Source organism: Betta splendens, chromosome 9, assembly GCF_900634795.4.
Source record: "Betta splendens chromosome 9, fBetSpl5.4, whole genome shotgun sequence".
NCBI classification, from domain to species: Eukaryota; Metazoa; Chordata; class Actinopteri; order Anabantiformes; family Osphronemidae; genus Betta; species Betta splendens.
In genome coordinates, this window is record NC_040889.2 from 14,523,232 (window position 1) to 14,547,507 (window position 24,276).

Here is a 24,276-nt window from a genome sequence, read left to right on the forward strand (position 1 = left end):
TAGGTAAATTGCAGGTTATTAAGAACCATTTTCACGTACACCTTATGTAAAGTTAGGTGTAGAAACAACTTTAGATTTTGCACAAAAAAGGCGCTGTGGCTTAGCTGGTCAAAGAGCCTGTCTTGTAAACAGGAGATCCTGGGTTCAAATCCCAGCAGTGCCTGCTGATACCTATTTACAGATGTACATCGATTGCATATTATTTAGAAACCTTTTCAACTACATCTTATGTAAAGTGAGGTGCATAGTGAGCTGTGGAAACACCTTTAAATTTTGGCCATTAAGGTGCTGTGGCTTAGATGGTCAAAGTGCCTGGCTTCTAAACAAGAGCTCCAGGGTTCAAATCCCAGCAGTGTCTTTTGATAGTTTCTTACATTTGTATATAGATTTTCACGTACACCTTATGTAAAGTGAGGTGGAGAAACAATAATAGATTGCATGTTATTTAGAAATATTTTCAACTACATCTTATGTAAAGTGAGATGCATGGTGAGCTGTAAAAAACAACTGTAGATTTCGAGCAAAAAAGGCACTGTGGCTTAGCTGGTCAAAGTGCCTGTCTAGTAAACATGAGATCCTGGGTTGAAATACCAGCAGCGCCTGCTGATACCTATTTACAGCTTTTGATATATTGCACATTATTTAGAAGCATTTTCAAGTACACATTATGTAAAGTGAGGTGCATGTTGAGCTGTAAAAACAACAACAACTTTAAATTTTACCCGAATAAGGTGATGTTGCTTAGCTGGTCAAAGTGCCTGTCTTGTAAACAGGAGATCCTGGGTTCAACTCACAGCAGTGCCAGGTGATACCTAATTACAGATTTGGATAGATTGTAGGTAATTGAGATCCATTTTCACGTACACCTTATGTAAAGTGAGGTGTAGGAACATCTTTAAATATTGCAGCAACAAGGGTGCTGTGGCTTAGCTGGTCAAAGTGCCTGTCTTGTAAACAGGAGATCCTGGGTTCAACTCCCAGCAGTGCCAGGTGATACCTATTTACACATATAGATAGATTGCAGGTTATTTAGAAGCATTTTCACATACACCTTATGTAAAGTGAGGTGTAGGTTCAAATCCCAGCAGTGCCCGCTGATACCAAATTACAGATTTAGATAGATTGCACATTATTTAGGAGCATTTTAACGTACACCTTATGTAAAGTGAGGTGTAGAAACAACTTTAGATTTTGACAAATCAAGGCGCTGTGGGTTACCTGGTCAAGGTGCCTGTCTTGAAAACAGGAGATCTTGGGTTCAAATCCCAGCAGTGCCTGGTGATACCTATTTACATCTGTAGGTAAATTGCAGGTTATTTATAACCATTTTCACGTCCACCTTATGTAAAGTTAGGTGTAGAAACAACTTTAAATATTGAAATTACAAGGCGCTGTGGCTTAGCTGGTCAAAGTGCCTGTCTAGTAAACAGGAGATCCTGGGTTCAAATCCCAGCAGTGCCTGCTGATACCTAGTTATTAGCAGTAGTTATTAGTATATTATATAGAAACCTTTTCAACTACATCTTATGTAAAGTGAGGTGCATGGTGAGCTATTGAAACAACTTTAGATTTCGTGCAAAAAAGGCGCTGTGGTTGTCTAGTAAACAGGCGATCCTGGGTTCAAATCCCAGCAGCGCCTGCTGATACCTATTTACAGCTTTTGATAGATTGCACATTATTTACAAGCATTTTCAAGTACACCTTATGTAAAGTGAGGTGCATATTGAGCTGTAAAAACAACAACAACTTTAAATTTTACCCGAATAAGGTGATGTTGCTTAGCTGGTCAAAGTGCCTGTCTTGTAAACAGGAGATCCTGGGTTCAACTCCCAGCAGTGCCAGGTGATACCTATTTACACATATAGATAGATTGCAGGTTATTTAGAAGCATTTTCACATACACCTTATGTAAAGTGAGGTGTAGGTTCAAATCCCAGCAGTGCCCGCTGATACCAAATTACAGATTTAGATAGATTGCACATTATTTAGGAGCATTTTAACGTACACCTTATGTAAAGTGAGGTGTAGAAACAACTTTAGATTTTGACAAATCAAGGCGCTGTGGGTTACCTGGTCAAGGTGCCTGTCTTGAAAACAGGAGATCTTGGGTTCAAATCCCAGCAGTGCCTGGTGATACCTATTTACATCTGTAGGTAAATTGCAGGTTATTTAGAACCTTTTTCACGTCCACCTTATGTAAAGTTAGGTGTAGAAACAACTTTAAAAATTGAAATTACAAGGCGCTGTGGCTTAGCTGGTCAAAGTGCCTGTCTAGTAAACAGGAGATCCTGGGTTCAAATCCCAGCAGTGCCTGCTGATACCTAGTTATTAGCAGTAGTTATTAGTATATTATTTAGAAACCTTTTCAACTACATCTTATGTAAAGTGAGGTGCATGGTGAGCTGTTGAAACAACTTTAGATTTCGTGCAAAAAAGGCGCTGTGGTTGTCTAGTAAACATGAGATCCTGGGTTGAAATACCAGCAGCGCCTGCTGATACCTATTTACAGCTTTTGATAGATTGCACATTATTTAGAAGCATTTTCAAGTACACATTATGTAAAGTGAGGTGCATGTTGAGCTGTAAAAACAACAACAACTTTAAATTTTACCCGAATAAGGTGATGTTGCTTAGCTGGTCAAATTGCCTGTCTTCTAAACAGGAGATCCTGGGTTCAACTCACAGCAGTGCCAGGTGATACCTAATTACAGATTTGGATAGATTGTAGGTAATTGAGATCCATTTTCACGTACCCCTTATGTAAAGTGAGGTGTAGGAACATCTTTAAATATTGCAGCAACAAGGGTGCTGTGGCTTAGCTGGTCAAAGTGCCTGTCTTGTAAACAGGAGATCCTGGGTTCAACTCCCAGCAGTGCCAGGTGATACCTATTTACACATATAGATAGATTGCAGGTTATTTTGAAGCATTTTCACATACACCTTATGTAAAGTGAGGTGTAGGTTCAAATCCCAGCAGTGCCCGCTGATACCAAATTACAGATTTAGATAGATTGCACATTATTTAGGAGCATTTTAACGTACACCTTATGTAAAGTGAGGTGTAGAAACAACTTTAGATTTTACCAAATCAAGGCGCTGTGGGTTACCTGGTCAAGGTGCCTGTCTTGAAAACAGGAGATCTTGGGTTCAAATCCCAGCAGTGCCTGGTGATACCTATTTACATCTGTAGGTAAATTGCAGGTTATTTAGAACCATTTTCACGTCCACCTTATGTAAAGTTCGGTGTAGAAACAACTTTAAATATTGAAATTACAAGGCGCTGTGGCTTAGCTGGTCAAAGTGCCTGTCTAGTAAACAGGAGATCCTGGGTTCAAATCCCAGCAGTGCCTGCTGATACCTAGTTATTAGCAGTAGTTATTAGTATATTATTTAGAAACCTTTTCAACTACATCTTATGTAAAGTGAGGTGCATGGTGAGCTGTTGAAACAACTTTAGATTTCGTGCAAAAAAGGCGCTGTGGTTGTCTAGTAAACAGGCGATCCTGGGTTAAAATCCCAGCAGCGCCTGCTGATACCTATTTACAGCTTTTGATAGATTGCACATTATTTAGAAGCATTTTCAAGTACACCTTATGTAAAGTGAGGTGCATATTGAGCTGTAAAAACAACAACAACTTTAAATTTTACCCGAATAAGGTGATGTTGCTTAGCTGGTCAAAGTGCCTGTCTTGTAAACAGGAGATCATGCGTTCAACTCACAGCAGTGCCAGGTGATACCTAATTACAGATTTAGAAAGATTGCACATTATTTAGAAGCATTTTCAAGTACACCCTATGTAAAGTGAGGTGCATGTTGAGCTGTAAAAACAACAACAACTTTAAATTTTACCCGAATAAGGTGATGTTGCTTAGCTGGTCAAAGTGCCTGTCTTGTAAACAGGAGATCATGCGTTCAACTCACAGCAGTGCCAGGTGATACCTAATTACAGATTTAGATAGATTGCACATTATTTAGAAGCATTTTCAAGCACACCTTATGTAAAGTGAGGTGCATGTTGAGCTGTAAAAACAACTTTAAATTTTACCAAAATAGGGTGATGTTGCTTAGCTGGTCAAAGTGCCTGTCTTGTAAACAGGAGATCCTGGGTTCAACTCCCAGCAGTGCCAGGTGATACCTATTTACATCTGTAGGTAAATTGCAGGTTATTAAGAACCATTTTCACGTACACCTTATGTAAAGTTAGGTGTAGAAACAACTTTAGATTTTGCACAAAAAAGGCGCTGTGGCTTAGCTGGTCAAAGAGCCTGTCTTGTAAACAGGAGATCCTGGGTTCAAATCCCAGCAGAGCCTGCTGATACCTATTTACAGATGTACATCGATTGCATATTATTTAGAAACCTTTTCAACTACATCTTATGTAAAGTGAGGTGCATAGTGAGCTGTGGAAACACCTTTAAATTTTGTCCATTAAGGTGCTGTGGCTTAGGTGGTCAAAGTGCCTGGCTTCTAAACAAGAGCTCCAGGGTTCAAATCCCAGCAGTGTCTTTTGATAGTTTCTTACATTTGTATATAGATTTTCATGTACACCTTATGTAAAGTGAGGTGGAGAAACAATAATAGATTGCATGTTATTTAGAAATATTTTCAACTACATCTTATGTAAAGTGAGATGCATGGTGAGCTGTAAAAAACAACTGTAGATTTCGAGCAAAAAAGGCACTGTGGCTTAGCTGGTCAAAGTGCCTGTCTAGTAAACATGAGATCCTGGGTTGAAATACCAGCAGCGCCTGCTGATACCTATTTACAGCTTTTGATATATTGCACATTATTTAGAAGCATTTTCAAGTACACATTATGTAAAGTGAGGTGCATGTTGAGCTGTAAAAACAACAACAACTTTAAATTTTACCCGAATAAGGTGATGTTGCTTAGCTGGTCAAAGTGCCTGTCTTGTAAACAGGAGATCCTGGGTTCAACTCACAGCAGTGCCAGGTGATACCTAATTACAGATTTGGATAGATTGTAGGTAAATGAGATCCATTTTCACGTACACCTTATGTAAAGTGAGGTGTAGGAACATCTTTAAATATTGCAGCAACAAGGGTGCTGTGGCTTAGCTGGTCAAAGTGCCTGTCTTGTAAACAGGAGATCCTGGGTTCAACTCCCAGCAGTGCCAGGTGATACCTATTTACACATATAGATAGATTGCAGGTTATTTAGAAGCATTTTCACATACACCTTATGTAAAGTGAGGTGTAGGTTCAAATCCCAGCAGTGCCCGCTGATACCAAATTACAGATTTAGATAGATTGCACATTATTTAGGAGCATTTTAACGTACACCTTATGTAAAGTGAGGTGTAGAAACAACTTTAGATTTTGACAAATCAAGGCGCTGTGGGTTACCTGGTCAAGGTGCCTGTCTTGAAAACAGGAGATCTTGGGTTCAAATCCCAGCAGTGCCTGGTGATACCTATTTACATCTGTAGGTAAATTGCAGGTTATTTATAACCATTTTCACGTCCACCTTATGTAAAGTTAGGTGTAGAAACAACTTTAAATATGGAAATTACAAGGCGCTGTGGCTTAGCTGGTCAAAGTGCCTGTCTAGTAAACAGGAGATCCTGGGTTCAAATCCCAGCAGTGCCTGCTGATACCTAGTTATTAGCAGTAGTTATTAGTATATTATATAGAAACCTTTTCAACTACATCTTATGTAAAGTGAGGTGCATGGTGAGCTATTGAAACAACTTTAGATTTCGTGCAAAAAAGGCGCTGTGGTTGTCTAGTAAACAGGCGATCCTGGGTTCAAATCCCAGCAGCGCCTGCTGATACCTATTTACAGCTTTTGATAGATTGCACATTATTTAGAAGCATTTTCAAGTACACCTTATGTAAAGTGAGGTGCATATTGAGCTGTAAAAACAACAACAACTTTAAATTTTACCCGAATAAGGTGATGTTGCTTAGCTGGTCAAAGTGCCTGTCTTGTAAACAGGAGATCCTGGGTTCAACTCCCAGCAGTGCCAGGTGATACCTATTTACACATATAGATAGATTGCAGGTTATTTAGAAGCATTTTCACATACACCTTATGTAAAGTGAGGTGTAGGTTCAAATCCCAGCAGTGCCCGCTGATACCAAATTACAGATTTAGATAGATTGCACATTATTTAGGAGCATTTTAACGTACACCTTATGTAAAGTGAGGTGTAGAAACAACTTTAGATTTTGACAAATCAAGGCGCTGTGGGTTACCTGGTCAAGGTGCCTGTCTTGAAAACAGGAGATCTTGGGTTCAAATCCCAGCAGTGCCTGGTGATACCTATTTACATCTGTAGGTAAATTGCAGGTTATTTAGAACCATTTTCACGTCCACCTTATGTAAAGTTAGGTGTAGAAACAACTTTAAAAATTGAAATTACAAGGCGCTGTGGCTTAGCTGGTCAAAGTGCCTGTCTAGTAAACAGGAGATCCTGGGTTCAAATCCCAGCAGTGCCTGCTGATACCTAGTTATTAGCAGTAGTTATTAGTATATTATTTAGAAACCTTTTCAACTACATCTTATGTAAAGTGAGGTGCATGGTGAGCTGTTGAAACAACTTTAGATTTCGTGCAAAAAAGGCGCTGTGGTTGTCTAGTAAACATGAGATCCTGGGTTGAAATACCAGCAGCGCCTGCTGATACCTATTTACAGCTTTTGATAGATTGCACATTATTTAGAAGCATTTTCAAGTACACATTATGTAAAGTGAGGTGCATGTTGAGCTGTAAAAACAACAACAACTTTAAATTTTACCCGAATAAGGTGATGTTGCTTAGCTGGTCAAAGTGCCTGTCTTCTAAACAGGAGATCCTGGGTTCAACTCACAGCAGTGCCAGGTGATACCTAATTACAGATTTGGATAGATTGTAGGTAATTGAGATCCATTTTCACGTACCCCTTATGTAAAGTGAGGTGTAGGAACATCTTTAAATATTGCAGCAACAAGGGTGCTGTGGCTTAGCTGGTCAAAGTGCCTGTCTTGTAAACAGGAGATCCTGGGTTCAACTCCCAGCAGTGCCAGGTGATACCTATTTACACATATAGATAGATTGCAGGTTATTTTGAAGCATTTTCACATACACCTTATGTAAAGTGAGGTGTAGGTTCAAATCCCAGCAGTGCCCGCTGATACCAAATTACAGATTTAGATAGATTGCACATTATTTAGGAGCATTTTAACGTACACCTTATGTAAAGTGAGGTGTAGAAACAACTTTAGATTTTACCAAATCAAGGCGCTGTGGGTTACCTGGTCAAGGTGCCTGTCTTGAAAACAGGAGATCTTGGGTTCAAATCCCAGCAGTGCCTGGTGATACCTATTTACATCTGTAGGTAAATTGCAGGTTATTTAGAACCATTTTCACGTCCACCTTATGTAAAGTTCGGTGTAGAAACAACTTTAAATATTGAAATTACAAGGCGCTGTGGCTTAGCTGGTCAAAGTGCCTGTCTAGTAAACAGGAGATCCTGGGTTCAAATCCCAGCAGTGCCTGCTGATACCTAGTTATTAGCAGTAGTTATTAGTATATTATTTAGAAACCTTTTCAACTACATCTTATGTAAAGTGAGGTGCATGGTGAGCTGTTGAAACAACTTTAGATTTCGTGCAAAAAAGGCGCTGTGGTTGTCTAGTAAACAGGCGATCCTGGGTTAAAATCCCAGCAGCGCCTGCTGATACCTATTTACAGCTTTTGATAGATTGCACATTATTTAGAAGCATTTTCAAGTACACCTTATGTAAAGTGAGGTGCATATTGAGCTGTAAAAACAACAACAACTTTAAATTTTACCCGAATAAGGTGATGTTGCTTAGCTGGTCAAAGTGCCTGTCTTGTAAACAGGAGATCATGCGTTCAACTCACAGCAGTGCCAGGTGCTACCTAATTACAGATTTGGATAGATTGTAGGTTATTGAGATCCATTTTCACGTACACCTTATGTAAAGTGAGGTGCATGTTGAGCTGTAAAAACAACAACAACTTTAAATTTTACCCGAATAAGGTGATGTTGCTTAGCTGGTCAAAGTGCCTGTCTTGTAAACAGGAGATCATGTGTTCAACTCACAGCAGTGCCAGGTGATACCTAATTACAGATTTGGATAGATTGTAGGTTATTGAGATCCATTTTCACGTACACCTTATGTAAAGTGAGGTGCATGTTGAGCTGTAAAAACAACAACAACTTTAAATTTTACCCGAATAAGGTGATGTTGCTTAGCTGGTCAAAGTGCCTGTCTTGTAAACAGGAGATCATGTGTTCAACTCACAGCAGTGCCAGGTGATACCTAATTACAGATTTGGAGAGACTGTAGGTTATTGAGATCCATTTTCACGTACACCTTATGTAAAGTGAGCTGTGGAAACAACTTTAGATATTGCAAAAAAAAGGCGCTGTGGCTTAGCTGGTCAAAGTGCCTGTCTTGTAAACAGGAGATCCTGGGTTCAAATCCCAGCAGTGCCTGCTGATACCAAATTACAGATTTAGATAAATTGCACATTATTTAGAAGCATTTTCAAGCACACCTTATGTAAAGTGAGGTGCATGTTGAGTTGTAAAAACACCTTTAAATTTTGCCCATTAAGGTGCTGTGGCTTAGATGGTCAAAGTGCCTGGCTTCTAAACAAGAGATCCTGGGTTCAAATCCCAGCAGTGTCTTTTGATAGTTGCTTACATTTGTATATAGATTTTCACGAACACCTTATGTAAAGTGAGGTGGAGAAACAATAATAGATTGCATGTTATTTAGAAATATTTTCAACTACATCTTATGTAAAGTGAGGTGCATGGTGAGCTGTGGAAACAACTTTAAATTTCGCGCAAAAAAGGCACTGTGGCTTAGCTGCTCAAAGTGCCTGTCTAGTAAACAGGAGATCCTGGGTTGAAATACCAGCAGCGCCTGCTGATACCTATTTACAGCTTTTGATAGATTGCACATTATTTAGAAGCATTTTCAAGTATACCTTATGTAAAGTGAGGTGCATGTTGAGTTGTAAAAACACCTTTAAACTTTGCCCATTAAGGTGCTGTGCCTTAGATGGTCAAAGTGCCTGTCTAGTAAACAGGAGATCCTGTGTTCAAATCCCAGCAGCGCCTGCTGATACCTTTTTACAGCTTTTGATTGATTGCACATTATTTAGAAGCATTTTCAAGTACACCTTATGTAAAGTGAGGTGCATGTTGAGCTGTAAAAACAACAACAACTTTAAATTTTACCCGAATAAGGTGATGTTGCTTAGCTGGTCAAAGTGCCTGTCTTGTAAACAGGAGATCATGCGTTCAACTCACAGCAGTGCCAGGTGATACCTAATTACAGATTTGGATAGATTGTAGGTTATTGAGATCCATTTTCACGTACACCTTATGTAAAGTGAGGTGCATGTTGAGCTGTAAAAACAACAACAACTTTAAATTTTACCCGAATAAGGTGATGTTGCTTAGCTGGTCAAAGTGCCTGTCTTGTAAACAGGAGATCATGTGTTCAACTCACAGCAGTGCCAGGTGATACCTAATTACAGATTTGGAGAGACTGTAGGTTATTGAGATCCATTTTCACGTACACCTTATGTAAAGTGAGCTGTGGAAACAACTTTAGATATTGCACAAAAAAGGCGCTGTGGCTTAGCTGGTCAAAGTGCCTGTCTTGTAAACAGGAGATCCTGGGTTCAAATCCCAGCAGTGCCTGCTGATACCAAATTACAGATTTAGATAAATTGCACATTATTTAGAAGCATTTTCAAGCACACCTTATGTAAAGTGAGGTGCATGTTGAGTTGTAAAAACACCTTTAAATTTTGCCCATTAAGGTGCTGTGGCTTAGATGGTCAAAGTGCCTGGCTTCTAAACAAGAGATCCTGGGTTCAAATCCCAGCAGTGTCTTTTGATAGTTGCTTACATTTGTATATAGATTTTCACGAACACCTTATGTAAAGTGAGGTGGAGAAACAATAATAGATTGCATGTTATTTAGAAATATTTTCAACTACATCTTATGTAAAGTGAGGTGCATGGTGAGCTGTGGAAACAACTTTAAATTTCGCGCAAAAAAGGCACTGTGGCTTAGCTGCTCAAAGTGCCTGTCTAGTAAACAGGAGATCCTGGGTTGAAATACCAGCAGCGCCTGCTGATACCTATTTACAGCTTTTGATAGATTGCACATTATTTAGAAGCATTTTCAAGTACACCTTATGTAAAGTGAGGTGCATGTTGAGCTGTAAAAACAGCAACAACTTTAAATTTTACCCGAATAAGGTGATGTTGCTTAGCTGGTCAAGGTGCCTGTCTTGAAAACAGGAGATCTTGGGTTCAAATCCCAGCAGTGCCTGGTGATACCTATTTACATCTGTAGGTAAATTGCAGGCTATTTAGAACCATTTTCACGTCCACCTTATGTAAAGTTAGGTGTAGAAACAACTTTAAATATTGAAATTACAAGGTGCTGTGGCTTAGCTGGTCAAAGTGCCTGTCTAGTAAACAGGAGATCCTGGGTTCAAATCCCAGCAGTGCCTGCTGATACCTAGTTATTAGCAGTAGTTATTAGTATATTATTTAGAAACCTTTTCAACTACATCTTATGTAAAGTGAGGTGCATGGTGAGCTGTTGAAACAACTTTAGATTTCGTGCAAAAAAGGCGCTGTGGTTGTCTAGTAAACAGGCGATCCTGGGTTCAAATCCCAGCAGTGCCTGCTGATACCTATTTACAGCTTTTGATAGATTGCACATTATTTAGAAGCATTTTCAAGTACACCTTATGTAAAGTGAGGTGCATATTGAGCTGTAAAAACAACAACAACTTTAAATTTTACCCGAATAAGGTGATGTTGCTTAGCTGGTCAAAGTGCCTGTCTTGTAAACAGGAGATCCTGGGTTCAACTCCCAGCAGTGCCAGGTGATACCTATTTACACATATAGATAGATTGCAGGTTATTTAGAAGCATTTTCACATACACCTTATGTAAAGTGAGGTGTAGGTTCAAATCCCAGCAGTGCCCGCTGATACCAAATTACAGAATTAGATAGATTGCACATTATTTAGGAGCATTTTAACGTACACCTTATGTAAAGTGAGGTGTAGAAACAACTTTAGATTTTGACAAATCAAGGCGCTGTGGGTTACCTGGTCAAGGTGCCTGTCTTGAAAACAGGAGATCTTGGGTTCAAATCCCAGCAGTGCCTGGTGATACCTATTTACATCTGTAGGTAAATTGCAGGTTATTTAGAACCATTTTCACGTCCACCTTATGTAAAGTTAGGTGTAGAAACAACTATAAATATTGAAATTACAAGGCGCTGTGGCTTAGCTGGTCAAAGTGCCTGTCTTGTAAACAGGAGATCATGCGTTCAACTCACAGCAGTGCCAGGTGATACCTTATTACAGATTTGGATAGATTGTAGGTTATTGAGATCCATTTTCACGTACACCGTATGTAAAGTGAGCTGTGGAAACAACTTTAGATTTTGCACAAAAAAGGCGCTGTGGCTTAGCTGGTCAAAGTGCCTGTCTTGTAAACAGGAGATCCTGGGTTCAAATCCCAGCAGTGCCTGCTGATACAAAATTACAGTTTTAGATAAATTGCACATTATTTAGAAGCATTTTCAAGTACACCTTATGTAAAGTGAGGTGCATGTTGAGTTGTAAAAACACCTTTAAATTTTGCCCATTAAGGTGCTGTGGCTTAGATGGTCAAAGTGCCTGGCTTCTAAACAAGAGATCCTGGGTTCAAATCCCAGCAGTGTCTTTTAAAAGTTGCTTACATCTGTATATAGATTTTCACGTACACCTTATGTAAAGTGAGGTGGAGAAACAATAATAGATTGCATGTTATTTAGAAATATTTTCAACTACATCTTATGTAAAGTGAGATGCATGGTGAGCTGTGGAAACAACTTTAGATTTTGTGCTAAAAAGGCGCTGTGGCTTAGCTGGTCAAAGTGCCTGTCTAGTAAACAGGAGATCCTCGGTTCAAATCCCAGCAGCGCCTGCTGATACCTATTTACAGGTTTTGATAGAATGCACATTATTTAGAAGCATTTTCAAGTACACCTTATGTAAAGTGAGGTGCATGTTGAGCTGTAAAAACAACAACAACTTTAAATTTTACCCGAATAAGGTGATGTTGCTTAGCTGGTCAAAGTGCCTGTCTTGTAAACAGGAGATCATGCGTTCAACTCACAGCAGTGCCAGGTGATACCTAATTACAGATTTAGATAGATTGCACATTATTTAGAAGCATTTTCAAGCACACCTTATGTAAAGTGAGGTGCATGTTGAGCTGTAAAAACAACTTTAAATTTTACCAAAATAGGGTGATGTTGCTTAGCTGGTCAAAGTGCCTGTCTTGTAAACAGGAGATCCTGGGTTCAACTCCCAGCAGTGCCAGGTGATACCTATTTACATCTGTAGGTAAATTGCAGGTTATTAAGAACCATTTTCACGTACACCTTATGTAAAGTTAGGTGTAGAAACAACTTTAGATTTTGCACAAAAAAGGCGCTGTGGCTTAGCTGGTCAAAGAGCCTGTCTTGTAAACAGGAGATCCTGGGTTCAAATCCCAGCAGTGCCTGCTGATACCTATTTACAGATGTACATCGATTGCATATTATTTAGAAACCTTTTCAACTACATCTTATGTAAAGTGAGGTGCATAGTGAGCTGTGGAAACACCTTTAAATTTTGTCCATTAAGGTGCTGTGGCTTAGATGGTCAAAGTGCCTGGCTTCTAAACAAGAGCTCCAGGGTTCAAATCCCAGCAGTGTCTTTTGATAGTTTCTTACATTTGTATATAGATTTTCACGTACACCTTATGTAAAGTGAGGTGGAGAAACAATAATAGATTGCATGTTATTTAGAAATATTTTCAACTACATCTTATGTAAAGTGAGATGCATGGTGAGCTGTAAAAAACAACTGTAGATTTCGAGCAAAAAAGGCACTGTGGCTTAGCTGGTCAAAGTGCCTGTCTAGTAAACATGAGATCCTGGGTTGAAATACCAGCAGCGCCTGCTGATACCTATTTACAGCTTTTGATATATTGCACATTATTTAGAAGCATTTTCAAGTACACATTATGTAAAGTGAGGTGCATGTTGAGCTGTAAAAACAACAACAACTTTAAATTTTACCCGAATAAGGTGATGTTGCTTAGCTGGTCAAAGTGCCTGTCTTGTAAACAGGAGATCCTGGGTTCAACTCACAGCAGTGCCAGGTGATACCTAATTACAGATTTGGATAGATTGTAGGTAATTGAGATCCATTTTCACGTACACCTTATGTAAAGTGAGGTGTAGGAACATCTTTAAATATTGCAGCAACAAGGGTGCTGTGGCTTAGCTGGTCAAAGTGCCTGTCTTGTAAACAGGAGATCCTGGGTTCAACTCCCAGCAGTGCCAGGTGATACCTATTTACACATATAGATAGATTGCAGGTTATTTAGAAGCATTTTCACATACACCTTATGTAAAGTGAGGTGTAGGTTCAAATCCCAGCAGTGCCCGCTGATACCAAATTACAGATTTAGATAGATTGCACATTATTTAGGAGCATTTTAACGTACACCTTATGTAAAGTGAGGTGTAGAAACAACTTTAGATTTTGACAAATCAAGGCGCTGTGGGTTACCTGGTCAAGGTGCCTGTCTTGAAAACAGGAGATCTTGGGTTCAAATCCCAGCAGTGCCTGGTGATACCTATTTACATCTGTAGGTAAATTGCAGGTTATTTATAACCATTTTCACGTCCACCTTATGTAAAGTTAGGTGTAGAAACAACTTTAAATATTGAAATTACAAGGCGCTGTGGCTTAGCTGGTCAAAGTGCCTGTCTAGTAAACAGGAGATCCTGGGTTCAAATCCCAGCAGTGCCTGCTGATACCTAGTTATTAGCAGTAGTTATTAGTATATTATATAGAAACCTTTTCAACTACATCTTATGTAAAGTGAGGTGCATGGTGAGCTATTGAAACAACTTTAGATTTCGTGCAAAAAAGGCGCTGTGGTTGTCTAGTAAACAGGCGATCCTGGGTTCAAATCCCAGCAGCGCCTGCTGATACCTATTTACAGCTTTTGATAGATTGCACATTATTTAGAAGCATTTTCAAGTACACCTTATGTAAAGTGAGGTGCATATTGAGCTGTAAAAACAACAACAACTTTAAATTTTACCCGAATAAGGTGATGTTGCTTAGCTGGTCAAAGTGCCTGTCTTGTAAACAGGAGATCCTGGGTTCAACTCCCAGCAGTGCCAGGTGATACCTATTTACACATATAGATAGATTGCAGGTTATTTAGAAGCATTTTCACATACACCTTATGTAAAGTGAGGTGTAGGTTCAAATCCCAGCAGTGCCCGCTGATACCAAATTACAGATTTAGATAGATTGCACATTATTTAGGAGCATTTTAACGTACACCTTATGTAAAGTGAGGTGTAGAAACAACTTTAGATTTTGACAAATCAAGGCGCTGTGGGTTACCTGGTCAAGGTGCCTGTCTTGAAAACAGGAGATCTTGGGTTCAAATCCCAGCAGTGCCTGGTGATACCTATTTACATCTGTAGGTAAATTGCAGGTTATTTAGAACCATTTTCACGTCCACCTTATGTAAAGTTAGGTGTAGAAACAACTTTAAAAATTGAAATTACAAGGCGCTGTGGCTTAGCTGGTCAAAGTGCCTGTCTAGTAAACAGGAGATCCTGGGTTCAAATCCCAGCAGTGCCTGCTGATACCTAGTTATTAGCAGTAGTTATTAGTATATTATTTAGAAACCTTTTCAACTACATCTTATGTAAAGTGAGGTGCATGGTGAGCTGTTGAAACAACTTTAGATTTCGTGCAAAAAAGGCGCTGTGGTTGTCTAGTAAACATGAGATCCTGGGTTGAAATACCAGCAGCGCCTGCTGATACCTATTTACAGCTTTTGATAGATTGCACATTATTTAGAAGCATTTTCAAGTACACATTATGTAAAGTGAGGTGCATGTTGAGCTGTAAAAACAACAACAACTTTAAATTTTACCCGAATAAGGTGATGTTGCTTAGCTGGTCAAAGTGCCTGTCTTCTAAACAGGAGATCCTGGGTTCAACTCACAGCAGTGCCAGGTGATACCTAATTACAGATTTGGATAGATTGTAGGTAATTGAGATCCATTTTCACGTACCCCTTATGTAAAGTGAGGTGTAGGAACATCTTTAAATATTGCAGCAACAAGGGTGCTGTGGCTTAGCTGGTCAAAGTGCCTGTCTTGTAAACAGGAGATCCTGGGTTCAACTCCCAGCAGTGCCAGGTGATACCTATTTACACATATAGATAGATTGCAGGTTATTTTGAAGCATTTTCACATACACCTTATGTAAAGTGAGGTGTAGGTTCAAATCCCAGCAGTGCCCGCTGATACCAAATTACAGATTTAGATAGATTGCACATTATTTAGGAGCATTTTAACGTACACCTTATGTAAAGTGAGGTGTAGAAACAACTTTAGATTTTACCAAATCAAGGCGCTGTGGGTTACCTGGTCAAGGTGCCTGTCTTGAAAACAGGACATTTTGGGTTCAAATCCCAGCAGTGCCTGGTGATACCTATTTACATCTGTAGGTAAATTGCAGGTTATTTAGAACCATTTTCACGTCCACCTTATGTAAAGTTCGGTGTAGAAACAACTTTAAATATTGAAATTACAAGGCGCTGTGGCTTAGCTGGTCAAAGTGCCTGTCTAGTAAACAGGAGATCCTGGGTTCAAATCCCAGCAGTGCCTGCTGATACCTAGTTATTAGCAGTAGTTATTAGTATATTATTTAGAAACCTTTTCAACTACATCTTATGTAAAGTGAGGTGCATGGTGAGCTGTTGAAACAACTTTAGATTTCGTGCAAAAAAGGCGCTGTGGTTGTCTAGTAAACAGGCGATCCTGGGTTAAAATCCCAGCAGCGCCTGCTGATACCTATTTACAGCTTTTGATAGATTGCACATTATTTAGAAGCATTTTCAAGTACACCTTATGTAAAGTGAGGTGCATATTGAGCTGTAAAAACAACAACAACTTTAAATTTTACCCGAATAAGGTGATGTTGCTTAGCTGGTCAAAGTGCCTGTCTTGTAAACAGGAGATCATGCGTTCAACTCACAGCAGTGCCAGGTGATACCTAATTACAGATTTAGAAAGATTGCACATTATTTAGAAGCATTTTCAAGTACACCCTATGTAAAGTGAGGTGCATGTTGAGCTGTAAAAACAACAACAACTTTAAATTTTACCCGAATAAGGTGATGTTGCTTAGCTGGTCAAAGTGCCTGTCTTGTAAACAGGAGATCATGCGTTCAACTCACAGCAGTGCCAGGTGATACCTTATTACAGATTTGGATAGATTGTAGGTTATTGAGATCCATTTTCACGTACACCGTATGTAAAGTGAGCTGTGGAAACAACTTTAGATTTTGCACAAAAAAGGCGCTGTGGCTTAGCTGGACAAAGTGCCTGTCTTGTAAACAGGGGTTCAAATCCCAGCAGTGCCTGCTGATACAAAATTACAGATTTAGATAAATTGCACATTATTTAGAAGCATTTTCAAGTACACCTTATGTAAAGTGAGGTGCATGTTGAGTTGTAAAAACACCTTTAAATTTTGCCCATTAAGGTGCTGTGGCTTAGATGGTCACCTTTTGTAAAGTGAGGTGTATTAACAACTTTAAATATTGCAGGAACAAGGCCCTGTGGGTTAGCTGGTCAAAGTGCCTGTCTTGTAAACAGGAGATCCTGGGTTCAAATCCCATCAGTGCCTGGTGATACCTATTTACATCTGTAGGTAAATTGCAGGTTGTTAAGAACCATTTTCACGAACACCTTATGTAAAGTTAGGTGTAGAAACAACTTTAAATGTCGCAATAACAAGGCGCTGTGGCTTAGCTGGTCAAAGTGCCTGTCTAGTAAACAGGAGATCCTGGGTTCACATCCCAGCAGTGCCTGCTGATACCTATTTACAGATGTAAATCGATTGCATATTATTTAGAAACCTTTTCAACTACATCTTATGTAAAGTGAGGTGCATAGTGAGCTGTGGAAACAACTTTAGATTTTGTGCAAAAAAGGCACTGTGGCTCAGCTGGTCAAAGTGCGTGTTTTGTAAACAGGAGATCCTGAGTTCAAATCGCAGCATTGCCTGCTGATACCTATTTACCGATTTAGATAGATTGCAGAATATTTAGAAGCATTTTCAAGTACACCTTATGTAAAGTGAGGTGCATATTGAGTTGTAAAAACACCTTTAAATTTTGCCCATTAAGGTGCTGTGGCTTAGATGGTCAAAGTGCCTGGCTTCTAAACAAGAGATCCTGGGTTGAAATCCCAGCAGTGTCTTTTGATATTTGCTTACATTTGTATATAGATTTTCACAAACACCTTATGTAAAGTGAGATGGAGAAACAATAATAGATTGCATGTTATTTAGAAATATTTTCAACTACATCTTATGTAAAGTGAGGTGCATGGTGAGCTGTGGAAACAACTTTAAATTTCGCGCAAAAAAGGCACTGTGGCTTAGCTGGTCAAAGTGCCTGTCTAGTAAACAGGAGATCCTGGGTTGAAATACCAGCAGCGCCTGCTGATACCTATTTACAGCTTTTGATAGATTTCACATTATTTAGAAGCATTTTCAAGTACACCTTATGTAAAGTGAGGTGCATGTTGAGCTGTAAAAACAACAACAACTTTAAATTTTTCCCGAATAAGGTGATGTTGCTTAGCTGGTCAAAGTGCCTGTCTTGTAAACAGGAGATCATGCGTTCATCTCACAGCAGTGCCAGGTGATACCTAATTACAGATTTAGATAGATTGCACATTATTTAGAAGCATTTTCAAGTACACCTTATGTAAAGTGAGCTGCATATTGAGGTGTAAAAACACCTTTAAATGTTGCCCATTAAGGTGCTGTGGCTTAGATGGTCAAAGTCCCTGGCTTCTAAACAAGAGATCCTGGGTTCAAATCCCAGCAGTGTCTTTTGATAGTTGCTTACATTTGTATATAGATTTTCACGTACACCTTATGTAAAGTGAGGTGGAGAAACAATAATAGATTGCATGTTATTTAGAAATATTTTCAACTACATCTTATGTAAAGTGAGATGCATGGTGAGCTTCGGAAACAACTTTAGATTTCGTGCAAAAAAGGCACTGTGGCTTAGCTGGTCAAAGTGCCTATCTAGTAAACAGGAGATCCTGGGTTGAAATCCCAGCAGCGCCTGCTGATACCTATTTACAGCTTTTGATAGATTGCACATTATTTAGAAGCATTTTCAAGTACACCTTATGTAAAGTGAGGTGCATATTGAGCTGTAAAAACAACAACAACTTTAAATTTTACCCGAATAAGGTGATGTTGCTTAGCTGGTCAAAGTGCCTGTCTTGTAAACAGGAGATCATGCGTTCAACTCACAGCAGTGCCAGGTGATACCTAATTACAGATTTAGAAAGATTGCACATTATTTAGAAGCATTTTCAAGTACACCTTATGTAAAGTGAGGTGCATATTGAGTTGTAAAAACACCTTTAAATTTTGCCCATTAAGGTGCTGTGGCTTAGATGGTCAAAGTGCCTGGCTTCTAAACAAGAGATCTTGGGTTCAAATCCCAGCAGTGTCTTTTGATAGTTGCTTACATTTGTATATAGATTTTCACGTACACCTTATGTAAAGTGAGGTGGAGAAACAATAATAGATTGCATGTTATTTAGAAATATTTTCAACTACATCTTATGTAAAGTGAGGTGCATGGTGAGCTGTGGAAACAACTTTAGATTTTGTGCTAAAAAGGCGCTGTGGCTTAGCTGGTCAAAGTGCCTGTCTAGAAAACAGGAGATCCTGGGTTCAAATCCCAGCAGCGCCTGCTGATACCTATTTCCAGCTTTTGATAGAATGCACATTATTTAGAAGCATTTTCAAGTACACCTTATGTAAAGTGAGGTGCATGTTGAGCTGTAAAAACAACAACAACTTTAAATTTTACCCGAATAAGGTGATGTTGCTTAGCTGGTCAAAGTGCCTGTCTTGTAAACAGGAGATCATGCGTTCAACTCACAGCAGTGCCAGGTGATACCTTATTACAGATTTGGATAGATTGTAGGTTATTGAGATCCATTTTCACGTACACCGTATGTAAAGTGAGCTGTGGAAACAACTTTAGATTTTGCACAAAAAAGGCGCTGTGGCTTAGCTGGTCAAAGTGCCTGTCTTGTAAACAGGAGATCCTGGGTTCAAATCCCAGCAGTGCCTGCTGATACAAAATTACAGATTTAGATAAATTGCACATTATTTAGAAGCATTTTCAAGTACACCTTATGTAAAGTGAGGTGCATGTTGAGTTGTAAAAACACCTTTAAATTTTGCCCATTAAGGTGCTGTGGCTTAGATGGTCACCTTTTGTAAAGTGAGGTGTATTAACAACTTTAAATATTGCAGGAACAAGGCCCTGTGGGTTAGCTGGTCAAAGTGCCTGTCTTGTAAACAGGAGATCCTGGGTTCAAATCCCATCAGTGCCTGGTGATACCTATTTACATCTGTAGGTAAATTGCAGGTTGTTAAGAACCATTTTCACGAACACCTTATGTAAAGTTAGGTGTAGAAACAACTTTAAATGTCGCAATAACAAGGCGCTGTGGCTTAGCTGGTCAAAGCGCCTGTCTAGTAAACAGGAGATCCTGGGTTCTAGTCCCAGCAGTGCCTGCTGATACCTATTTACAGATGTAAATCGATTGCATATTATTTAGAAACCTTTTCAACTACATCTTATGTAAAGTGAGGTGCATAGTGAGCTGTGGAAACAACTTTAGATTTGGTGCAAAAAAGGCACTGTGGCTCAGCTGGTCAAAGTGCGTGTTTTGTAAACAGGAGATCCTGAGTTCAAATCGCAGCATTGCCTGCTGATACCTATTTACCGATTTAGATAGATTGCAGAATATTTAGAAGCATTTTCAAGTACACCTTATGTAAAGTGAGGTGCATATTGAGTTGTAAAAACACCTTTAAGTTTTGCCCATTAAGGTGCTGTGGCTTAGATGGTCAAAGTGCCTGGCTTCTAAACAAGAGATCCTGGGTTGAAATCCCAGCAGTGTCTTTTGATATTTGCTTACATTTGTATATAGATTTTCACAAACACCTTATGTAAAGTGAGATGGAGAAACAATAATAGATTGCATGTTATTTAGAAATATTTTCAACTACATCTTATGTAAAGTGAGGTGCATGGTGAGCTGTGGAAACAACTTTAAATTTCGCGCAAAAAAGGCACTGTGGCTTAGCTGGTCAAAGTGCCTGTCTAGTAAACAGGAGATCCTGGGTTGAAATACCAGCAGCGCCTGCTGATACCTATTTACAGCTTTTGATAGATTTCACATTATTTAGAAGCATTTTCAAGTACACCTTATGTAAAGTGAGGTGCATGTTGAGCTGTAAAAACAACAACAACTTTAAATTTTTCCCGAATAAGGTGATGTTGCTTAGCTGGTCAAAGTGCCTGTCTTGTAAACAGGAGATCATGCGTTCATCTCACAGCAGTGCCAGGTGATACCTAATTACAGATTTAGATAGATTGCACATTATTTAGAAGCATTTTCAAGTACACCTTATGTAAAGTGAGGTGCATATTGAGTTGTAAAAACACCTTTAAATGTTGCCCATTAAGGTGCTGTGGCTTAGATGGTCAAAGTCCCTGGCTTCTAAACAAGAGATCCTGGGTTCAAATCCCAGCAGTGTCTTTTGATAGTTGCTTACATTTGTATATAGATTTTCACGTACACCTTATGTAAAGTGAGGTGGAGAAACAATAATAGATTGCATGTTATTTAGAAATATTTTCAACTACATCTTATGTAAAGTGAGATGCATGGTGAGCTTCGGAAACAACTTTAGATTTCGTGCAAAAAAGGCACTGTGGCTTAGCTGGTCAAAGTGCCTATCTAGTAAACAGGAGATCCTGGGTTGAAATCCCAGCAGCGCCTGCTGATACCTATTTACAGCTTTTGATAGATTGCACATTATTTAGAAGCATTTTCAAGTACACCTTATGTAAAGTGAGGTGCATATTGAGCTGTAAAAACAACAACAACTTTAAATTTTACCCGAATAAGGTGATGTTGCTTAGCTGGTCAAAGTGCCTGTCTTGTAAACAGGAGATCATGCGTTCAACTCACAGCAGTGCCAGGTGATACCTAATTACAGATTTAGAAAGATTGCACATTATTTAGAAGCATTTTCAAGTACACCTTATGTAAAGTGAGGTGCATATTGAGTTGTAAAAACACCTTTAAATTTTGCCCATTAAGGTGCTGTGGCTTAGATGGTCAAAGTGCCTGGCTTCTAAACAAGAGATCTTGGGTTCAAATCCCAGCAGTGTCCTTTGATAGTTGCTTACATTTGTATATAGATTTTCACGTACACCTTATGTAAAGTGAGGTGGAGAAACAATAATAGATTGCATGTTATTTAGAAATATTTTCAACTACATCTTATGTAAAGTGAGGTGCACGGTGAGCTGTGGAAACAACTTTAGATTTTGTGCTAAAAAGGCGCTGTGGCTTAGCTGGTCAAAGTGCCTGTCTAGAAAACAGGAGATCCTGGGTTCAAATCCCAGCAGCGCCTGCTGATACCTATTTCCAGCTTTTGATAGAATGCACATTATTTAGAAGCATTTTCAAGTACACCTTATGTAAAGTGAGGTGCATGTTGAGCTGTAAAAACAACAACAACTTTAAATTTTACCCGAATAAGGTGATGTTGCTTAGCTGGTCAAAGTGCCTGTCTTGTAAACAGGAGATCATGCGTTCAACTCACAGCAGTGCCAGGTGATACCTTATTACAGATTTGGATAGATTGTAGGTTATTGAGATCCATTTTCACGTACACCGTATGTAAAGTGAGCTGTGGAAACAACTTTAGATTTTGCACAAAAAAGGCGCTGTGGCTTAGCTGGTCAAAGTGCCTGTCTTGTAAACAGGAGATCCTGGGTTCAAATCGCAGCATTGCCTGCTGATACCTATTTACCGATTTAGATAGATTGCAGAATATTTAGAAGCATTTTCAAGTACACCTTATGTAAAGTGAGGTGCATATTGAGTTGTAAAAACACCTTTAAGTTTTGCCCATTAAGGTGCTGTGGCTTAGATGGTCAAAGTGCCTGGCTTCTAAACAAGAGATCCTGGGTTGAAATCCCAGCAGTGTCTTTTGATATTTGCTTACATTTGTATATAGATTTTCACAAACACCTTATGTAAAGTGAGATGGAGAAACAATAATAGATTGCATGTTATTTAGAAATATTTTCAACTACATCTTATGTAAAGTGAGGTGCATGGTGAGCTGTGGAAACAACTTTAAATTTCGCGCAAAAAAGGCACTGTGGCTTAGCTGGTCAAAGTGCCTGTCTAGTAAACAGGAGATCCTGGGTTGAAATACCAGCAGCGCCTGCTGATACCTATTTACAGCTTTTGATAGATTTCACATTATTTAGAAGCATTTTCAAGTACACCTTATGTAAAGTGAGGTGCATGTTGAGCTGTAAAAACAACAACAACTTTAAATTTTTCCCGAATAAGGTCATGTTGCTTAGCTGGTCAAAGTGCCTGTCTTGTAAACAGGAGATCATGCGTTCATCTCACAGCAGTGCCAGGTGATACCTAATTACAGATTTAGATAGATTGCACATTATTTAGAAGCATTTTCAAGTACACCTTATGTAAAGTGAGGTGCATATTGAGTTGTAAAAACACCTTTAAATGTTGCCCATTAAGGTGCTGTGGCTTAGATGGTCAAAGTCCCTGGCTTCTAAACAAGAGATCCTGGGTTCAAATCCCAGCAGTGTCTTTTGATAGTTGCTTACATTTGTATATAGATTTTCACGTACACCTTATGTAAAGTGAGGTGGAGAAACAATAATAGATTGCATGTTATTTATAAATATTTTCAACTACATCTTATGTAAAGTGAGATGCATGGTGAGCTTCGGAAACAACTTTAGATTTCGTGCAAAAAAGGCACTGTGGCTTAGCTGGTCAAAGTGCCTATCTAGTAAACAGGAGATCCTGGGTTGAAATCCCAGCAGCGCCTGCTGATACCTATTTACAGCTTTTGATAGATTGCACATTATTTAGAAGCATTTTCAAGTACACCTTATGTAAAGTGAGGTGCATATTGAGCTGTAAAAACAACAACAACTTTAAATTTTACCCGAATAAGGTGATGTTGCTTAGCTGGTCAAAGTGCCTGTCTTGTAAACAGGAGATCATGCGTTCAACTCACAGCAGTGCCAGGTGATACCTTATTACAGATTTGGATAGATTGTAGGTTATTGAGATCCATTTGCACATTATTTAGAAGCATTTTCAAGTACACCGTATGTAAAGTGAGCTGTGGAAACAACTTTAGATTTTGCACAAAAAAGGCGCTGTGGCTTAGCTGGTCAAAGTGCCTGTCTTGTAAACAGGAGATCCTGGGTTCAAATCCCAGCAGTGCCTGCTGATACAAAATTACAGATTTAGATAAATTGCACATTATTTAGAAGCATTTTCAAGTCCACCTTATGTAAAGTGAGGTGCATATTGAGTTGTAAAAACACCTTTAAATTTTGCCCATTAAGGTGCTGTGGCTTAGATGGTCACCTTTTGTAAAGTGAGGTGTATTAACAACTTTAAATATTGCAGGAACAAGGCCCTGTGGGTTAGCTGGTCAAAGTGCCTGTCTTGTAAACAGGAGATCCTGGGTTCAAATCCCATCAGTGCCTGGTGATACCTATTTACATCTGTAGGTAAATTGCAGGTTGTTAAGAACCATTTTCACGAACACCTTATGTAAAGTTAGGTGTAGAAACAACTTTAAATGTCGCAATAACAAGGCGCTGTGGCTTAGCTGGTCAAAGTGCCTGTCTAGTAAACAGGAGATCCTGGGTTCAAATCCCAGCAGTGCCTGCTGATACCTATTTACAGATGTAAATCGATTGCATATTATTTAGAAACCTTTTCAACTACATCTTATGTAAAGTGAGGTGCATAGTGAGCTGTGGAAACAACTTTAGATTTGGTGCAAAAAAGGCACTGTGGCTCAGCTGGTCAAAGTGCGTGTTTTGTAAACAGGAGATCCTGAGTTCAAATCGCAGCATTGCCTGCTGATACCTATTTACCGATTTAGATAGATTGCAGAATATTTAGAAGCATTTTCAAGTACACCTTATGTAAAGTGAGGTGCATATTGAGTTGTAAAAACACCTTTAAATTTTGCCCATTAAGGTGCTGTGGC

At 39.1% G+C, this 24,276-nt stretch overlaps 26 non-coding genes across 26 annotated transcripts; all 26 read left to right on the plus strand.

Moving 5' to 3' along the window:
* The first annotated feature begins 89 nt into the window (after window positions 1-89).
* Window positions 90-163, plus strand: trnat-ugu (transfer RNA threonine (anticodon UGU)). Its single transcript has one exon. It is a non-coding gene; the product is annotated as a tRNA-Thr (tRNA).
* A 752-nt stretch (window positions 164-915) lies between these two features.
* On the plus strand, window positions 916-989 carry trnat-ugu (transfer RNA threonine (anticodon UGU)). The gene has a single exon. It is a non-coding gene; the product is annotated as a tRNA-Thr (tRNA).
* Window positions 990-1,387: 398 nt separating this feature from the next.
* Window positions 1,388-1,461, plus strand: trnat-agu (transfer RNA threonine (anticodon AGU)). The gene has a single exon. It is a non-coding gene; the product is annotated as a tRNA-Thr (tRNA).
* Window positions 1,462-2,239: 778 nt separating this feature from the next.
* Window positions 2,240-2,313, plus strand: trnat-agu (transfer RNA threonine (anticodon AGU)). Its single transcript has one exon. It is a non-coding gene; the product is annotated as a tRNA-Thr (tRNA).
* Window positions 2,314-2,804: 491 nt separating this feature from the next.
* Window positions 2,805-2,878, plus strand: trnat-ugu (transfer RNA threonine (anticodon UGU)). Its single transcript has one exon. It is a non-coding gene; the product is annotated as a tRNA-Thr (tRNA).
* Window positions 2,879-3,276: 398 nt separating this feature from the next.
* trnat-agu (transfer RNA threonine (anticodon AGU)) lies at window positions 3,277-3,350 on the plus strand. Its single transcript has one exon. It is a non-coding gene; the product is annotated as a tRNA-Thr (tRNA).
* Window positions 3,351-5,064: 1,714 nt separating this feature from the next.
* Window positions 5,065-5,138, plus strand: trnat-ugu (transfer RNA threonine (anticodon UGU)). The gene has a single exon. It is a non-coding gene; the product is annotated as a tRNA-Thr (tRNA).
* Window positions 5,139-5,536: 398 nt separating this feature from the next.
* trnat-agu (transfer RNA threonine (anticodon AGU)) lies at window positions 5,537-5,610 on the plus strand. The gene has a single exon. It is a non-coding gene; the product is annotated as a tRNA-Thr (tRNA).
* A 778-nt stretch (window positions 5,611-6,388) lies between these two features.
* Window positions 6,389-6,462, plus strand: trnat-agu (transfer RNA threonine (anticodon AGU)). Its single transcript has one exon. It is a non-coding gene; the product is annotated as a tRNA-Thr (tRNA).
* Window positions 6,463-6,953: 491 nt separating this feature from the next.
* trnat-ugu (transfer RNA threonine (anticodon UGU)) lies at window positions 6,954-7,027 on the plus strand. The gene has a single exon. It is a non-coding gene; the product is annotated as a tRNA-Thr (tRNA).
* A 398-nt stretch (window positions 7,028-7,425) lies between these two features.
* Window positions 7,426-7,499, plus strand: trnat-agu (transfer RNA threonine (anticodon AGU)). The gene has a single exon. It is a non-coding gene; the product is annotated as a tRNA-Thr (tRNA).
* An 894-nt stretch (window positions 7,500-8,393) lies between these two features.
* On the plus strand, window positions 8,394-8,467 carry trnat-ugu (transfer RNA threonine (anticodon UGU)). Its single transcript has one exon. It is a non-coding gene; the product is annotated as a tRNA-Thr (tRNA).
* A 1,147-nt stretch (window positions 8,468-9,614) lies between these two features.
* Window positions 9,615-9,688, plus strand: trnat-ugu (transfer RNA threonine (anticodon UGU)). Its single transcript has one exon. It is a non-coding gene; the product is annotated as a tRNA-Thr (tRNA).
* Window positions 9,689-10,438: 750 nt separating this feature from the next.
* On the plus strand, window positions 10,439-10,512 carry trnat-agu (transfer RNA threonine (anticodon AGU)). The gene has a single exon. It is a non-coding gene; the product is annotated as a tRNA-Thr (tRNA).
* Window positions 10,513-11,474: 962 nt separating this feature from the next.
* Window positions 11,475-11,548, plus strand: trnat-ugu (transfer RNA threonine (anticodon UGU)). Its single transcript has one exon. It is a non-coding gene; the product is annotated as a tRNA-Thr (tRNA).
* A 946-nt stretch (window positions 11,549-12,494) lies between these two features.
* trnat-ugu (transfer RNA threonine (anticodon UGU)) lies at window positions 12,495-12,568 on the plus strand. The gene has a single exon. It is a non-coding gene; the product is annotated as a tRNA-Thr (tRNA).
* A 752-nt stretch (window positions 12,569-13,320) lies between these two features.
* trnat-ugu (transfer RNA threonine (anticodon UGU)) lies at window positions 13,321-13,394 on the plus strand. Its single transcript has one exon. It is a non-coding gene; the product is annotated as a tRNA-Thr (tRNA).
* Window positions 13,395-13,792: 398 nt separating this feature from the next.
* trnat-agu (transfer RNA threonine (anticodon AGU)) lies at window positions 13,793-13,866 on the plus strand. Its single transcript has one exon. It is a non-coding gene; the product is annotated as a tRNA-Thr (tRNA).
* Window positions 13,867-14,644: 778 nt separating this feature from the next.
* Window positions 14,645-14,718, plus strand: trnat-agu (transfer RNA threonine (anticodon AGU)). Its single transcript has one exon. It is a non-coding gene; the product is annotated as a tRNA-Thr (tRNA).
* Window positions 14,719-15,209: 491 nt separating this feature from the next.
* On the plus strand, window positions 15,210-15,283 carry trnat-ugu (transfer RNA threonine (anticodon UGU)). The gene has a single exon. It is a non-coding gene; the product is annotated as a tRNA-Thr (tRNA).
* Window positions 15,284-15,681: 398 nt separating this feature from the next.
* trnat-agu (transfer RNA threonine (anticodon AGU)) lies at window positions 15,682-15,755 on the plus strand. Its single transcript has one exon. It is a non-coding gene; the product is annotated as a tRNA-Thr (tRNA).
* A 3,048-nt stretch (window positions 15,756-18,803) lies between these two features.
* On the plus strand, window positions 18,804-18,877 carry trnas-aga (transfer RNA serine (anticodon AGA)). The gene has a single exon. It is a non-coding gene; the product is annotated as a tRNA-Ser (tRNA).
* A 312-nt stretch (window positions 18,878-19,189) lies between these two features.
* trnat-ugu (transfer RNA threonine (anticodon UGU)) lies at window positions 19,190-19,263 on the plus strand. The gene has a single exon. It is a non-coding gene; the product is annotated as a tRNA-Thr (tRNA).
* A 2,290-nt stretch (window positions 19,264-21,553) lies between these two features.
* Window positions 21,554-21,627, plus strand: trnas-aga (transfer RNA serine (anticodon AGA)). Its single transcript has one exon. It is a non-coding gene; the product is annotated as a tRNA-Ser (tRNA).
* Window positions 21,628-23,424: 1,797 nt separating this feature from the next.
* Window positions 23,425-23,498, plus strand: trnat-ugu (transfer RNA threonine (anticodon UGU)). Its single transcript has one exon. It is a non-coding gene; the product is annotated as a tRNA-Thr (tRNA).
* A 376-nt stretch (window positions 23,499-23,874) lies between these two features.
* trnat-agu (transfer RNA threonine (anticodon AGU)) lies at window positions 23,875-23,948 on the plus strand. The gene has a single exon. It is a non-coding gene; the product is annotated as a tRNA-Thr (tRNA).
* The last annotated feature ends 328 nt before the right edge of the window (window positions 23,949-24,276 follow it).